The following is a 4,360-nucleotide window of genomic DNA, read 5'->3' as shown; positions in this document are numbered from 1 at the left end:
GTTCACCGAATAGAGGAGACATGAAAATAGAAAACCAGATAAGGCTTGTTTACTAAAAATATCAAAGGGGGTAGGATTCAAAGATGACTCAGATTTCAAGCCCAGCCAACCAAGAGAATAATAATGTTACTAACAAAAAGAAATTGAACCACCTAAGCAAGGCGTAAGTGCTTTCGTGGCTATTAGACAGTTTTTTCATTCTCATTTTTCCTATCCTGATGCAATAACAAAAGTTAGGAGAGGAGTCAGTTGAAATGTTACACACTAGCACAAGCAATCTGTGGAACTAGCCTCCGCAAGGTGAAATAGTCAAAATGGGTGGAGCTGATTCCGATTTTAAGTGCCATTAAAATATTCACACATAAGAAGAAGAGGGCTGATGGCAGCATCTCATGTTAAACTGTAACATACTCCTTCCCTCCAAATTTATATTTGTATATAGAATATACATATATATTAACTTATTCCAAGACCCTTTATTCAACTAACAGTATCATTAAAGAGGACAACATAACATATAAAACAAGCTTAAAATGAAATCATAAAATCACAAAGTGTGTAGTATCTTCAGAAGGTGAAGTCAGAAAATTACAAAGGATCCAAAGGAAAACTGAATTACCTGGCTAACCAGTCAAATGTTGTTCAAGTAGTTTATGTTTGTTTTTATTGGTCTCTGACTCCACTGTTCAGCAAGTATTTTGATCCTGAGGACAAAAACAAATAAAAAAAGGGTATTGATTTTTATTACCCTTTCTGAATATAAATATTATTATTAGTCACACACAAGTTAACTTTTCCCACCTTTCCCGTCCCTGGACATAAGAAACAAAACTAACAAAAAGTTACCAAGTATGAAGCCTCTTCCTAGGAATTTGAACTTGATTCCTTATTTTGCCATATATTACTACTTCTGTTTAAAAAAAAAAAATTAGGCAGGGCATACACAATACAATCCGTCACAGTTTGTAAACATGGATAATGCAAAGTAGTGATGAAGGAGACCAGCTCCAAGTTCTGAAGAGTGATGAAACCAGATGGGTAATCTGAACTTCGGATGTTCCCCCCCAAGTCCAAAGGGAATGCTCAACAAATTAACAATTTAAAACAATATAAATATCCTGTAAGAATCTAATTAAATCCTCAAGTCCAAAAAAGATAAATACCCACCAGATAGATAGATAAAGCAACCAAGGAAAAGGGAGAAAGAAAAAAAAAGTACTGGATATTTTCTTCCCCTTTAGGAAAGGATACATCATTTCATTCACCGAAAAAAAAAAAAAAAATTATTTTAAACAGGAGACAGGTAAATGAAGGACAGTTCTTCAAAATAAACTTCAATAAATATGAGAGCATACAGAACTGCAGACTTCTGCACTTGAGGAAATGTGGAGCAGGCTCTAGTCCAACAAAAAAGTGAGCCAATAAAAACATTCACTCTCACCTTACGATTTTCCAAATGAGACAAAGCACACTCTGACTACCACTAATTCTAGAGCTATCTATAGATTCAACAACCATAGCTAAGCTCTTAAGTTAATAGCATCTGTGCTGGAACTGGCAGGTCTGCTGAGAAAGGATGGAAGGAAAAATGATACACTCACAAGTTCCAAGTAACAAACACATCACAGTCATGGCCAATCCACATAGTAGATAGGAGACAACCAACCACAATCTAGGTGCATGATGTGAAGGATCTGTTGCACTTTTGAAATTCAAATTAAAGGTGAGAAACAGGGGGATGAGGGTTGAGGGCAGAAGGATATCACATCATAACGTTGTTGACGAAGGGAGAAGAAAATCTAGGTAATATATAAGTGGCATGCAATTAAAGTTATAAAAGGAACTGCTGTATCTAGTACCGTGTCTACTAATAATCACAGTAGTCTCCAGCTTATCGCTGAGACAATGCCAAAAGTTAGCTAGTTATTGGACCGCATCTTCCAATCCACAATAGTACATATAGGTTCTTAACATAATAGCTAAAGAGCAGAAGCTTCAGAGCCCACCAGATCTAGAGCCAACCAACTCCTAGCTCTTTCACTTACTGGTCTGGTAACCCTGGGTCAATGTAAGACATCTTTGAGCCTTAGATTTCTCATCTTAAAATAGGTATCACAACTCATAAGGTTCTTGTGACAATTAAGTGAAAATGCTTAAATTACTTACTGCTGCTGCTAAGTCGCTTCAGTCGTGTCCGACTCTGTGCGACCCCATAGATGGCAGCCCACCAGGCTCCCCCGTCCCTGGGATTCTCCAGGCAAGAACACTGGAGTGGGTTGCCATTTCCTTCTCCAATGCATGAAAGTGAAAAGTGAAAGTGAAGTCACTCAGTCGTGTCTGACTCTTAGCGACCCCATGGACTGCAGCCTACCAGGCTCCTCCATCCATGGGATTTTCCAGGCAAGAGTACTGGAGATTGCCTTCTCCAAAATTACTTACTAGTAGCTAGTATATACAAGCTCAATAAATAAAAACAATTATTAGCCAAACAAGACTATCTGACACATAGTATAACAAGAGTTTCTAAGCACACTGAAATAAAAAACAGGAGAAAACACAAACAACTTTGGTTTTTAAATGAATTGAGCTTCCCTGGTAGCTCAGTCGGTAAAGAATCCTACTGCAATGCAGAAGACCCTGGTTCAATTCCTGGGTTGGGAAGATCTGCTGGAGAAGGGATAGACTACCCACTCCAGTATTCCTGGGCTTCTCTGATGGCTCAGGTGGAAAAGAATTCACCTGCAATGTAGGAGACCTAGGTTCCACCCCTGGGTTGGGATCCCCTGGAGAAGGGAAAAGGCTACTCACTCCAGTATTCTGACCTGGAGAATTCCAAGGACTGTATGTATAGTCCATGGGGTTGCAAAGAGTCAGACATGACTGAGCGACTTTAATTCATTAATTCACTCAATTCAATGTTTTATAACTTGAATTTTTATATTCAATTTAACTAGAGGACAGTGGAGGGGGAAAAGGTAGGCAAAAGTCCTGTAAAGAAAGTTCAAGGTTTTCTGGCCCTAGTTTTAAATCAAATTTCATCTCAGAAATGGTTCTTTTGTACTTCCCTGGCAGTCTAGTGGCTAAGAATCCACCTGCCAATGGAAGGAACACGGGTTCAATCTCTGGTCTGGGAAGATTCCACGTGCCTCAGAGCAACTCGGCCAGTACACAACTACTGAGCCCGAGCTCTAGAGCCCGCGAGCCTCAAACATAAGAGAAGCCACAGGACTGAGAAGCTCGCACATCCCAACCAAGCAGAGCCCCGCTAACCACAGCTAGAGAAAGCCTGCACGCAGCAATGCAGGCCAGTGCTGCCAAAAATAAACAAATAAATGTAATTTTTAAAGAGAAATGGTTCTTTTGTTGCTGCTCCTTTTGAGAGGTAAGGAGGAGTTCATGGGGTGACATTAGTACTTAGAGAACAAGATAGGTGGGCAGGAAAAGGCATCTGAGTCAGAATGTACCTAATGACTGATCCAGGGAACAAGCACTGCTGCCTAATGTGAAAAGCTGGTGAGAGCGCCTACATTCATGCTCAAGCACTGCTGTACTGCCGATGAGAACTATCCGAAGGAGTACTGACACAGCCAATCTGTACCCCATAACCCCCAGAACATAAAGGAGTACCATCTAAAAAGTTCTCCTCTCCCAGGAAGTGTGCAGCTGGATTAGAGGCCCCCAAAGGCGATGGCACCCCACGCCGGTACTCTTGCCTGGAAAATCCCATGGACGGAGGAGCCTGGTGGGCTGCAGTCCATGGGGTCGCTAGGAGTCGGACACGACTGAGTGACTTCACTTTCACTTTTCACTTTCATGCATTGGAGAAGGCAATGGCAACCCACTCCAGTGTTCTTGCCTGGAGAATCCCAGGGACCGGGGAGCCTGGTCTATGGGGTCACACAGAGTCAGACACGACTGAAGTGACTTACCAGCAAATAATCAGAGCAACGACTGGCTTGCCTACCAGCAAACTGCAAGGAGTAGGTAATCTAAAAAGTACTATCTACCAAGATCCTGTCAAGTATGGAACCGCTGGGACACTGCAGTTGACTAGTCTAGAATCAAGATTCTGAAAAGGCAACAGTCAGAGCAGATTTCCTAGGACTGTACTTTTTGTTTGTTTGTTTGTTTAGTCGCTAAGTTGTGTCTGATTCTTTTTGCGAGCGCGTGGTCTGTAGCCAACCAGGTTCCTCTGTCTATGGGATTTCCCAGGCACTAATACTGGAATGGACTGTCACTTCCTTCTCCTAGGGATCTTCCTGACCCAGGGGCTGAACCCGTATATCCTGCATTGGCAGGTGGATTCTATACCACTGAGCCACCAGGGAAGCCCCAATTTGTCTACTAGAATTAACATAAA

The 4,360-nt window shown here is 41.6% G+C and overlaps 1 protein-coding gene across 3 annotated transcripts in view; it reads right to left on the bottom strand.

The window, feature by feature from the left end:
* NCOA3 (nuclear receptor coactivator 3) overlaps positions 1 to 4,360 on the bottom strand; it is a 123,756-nt gene that overhangs the window by 62,481 nt on the left and 56,915 nt on the right. For 2 of the 3 annotated variants that reach the window (XM_010835057.1, XM_010835056.1), the window contains one exon: positions 620 to 704. The exons of the other annotated variant lie outside the window; for it this stretch is intronic. The gene's annotated coding sequence lies outside the window, so the exon portion shown is untranslated. The remainder of the gene's footprint in view (positions 1 to 619; positions 705 to 4,360) is intronic. 3 annotated transcript variants of the gene reach the window in all.

This window comes from Bison bison, unplaced genomic scaffold, assembly GCF_000754665.1.
Source record: "Bison bison bison isolate TAMUID 2011002044 unplaced genomic scaffold, Bison_UMD1.0 scf7180017864038, whole genome shotgun sequence".
In the NCBI taxonomy this organism is placed as follows: Eukaryota; Metazoa; Chordata; class Mammalia; order Artiodactyla; family Bovidae; genus Bison; species Bison bison.
The sequence above is the reverse complement of the archived record's forward strand: the minus strand, read 5'-3'. Positions and strand labels throughout refer to the sequence as shown.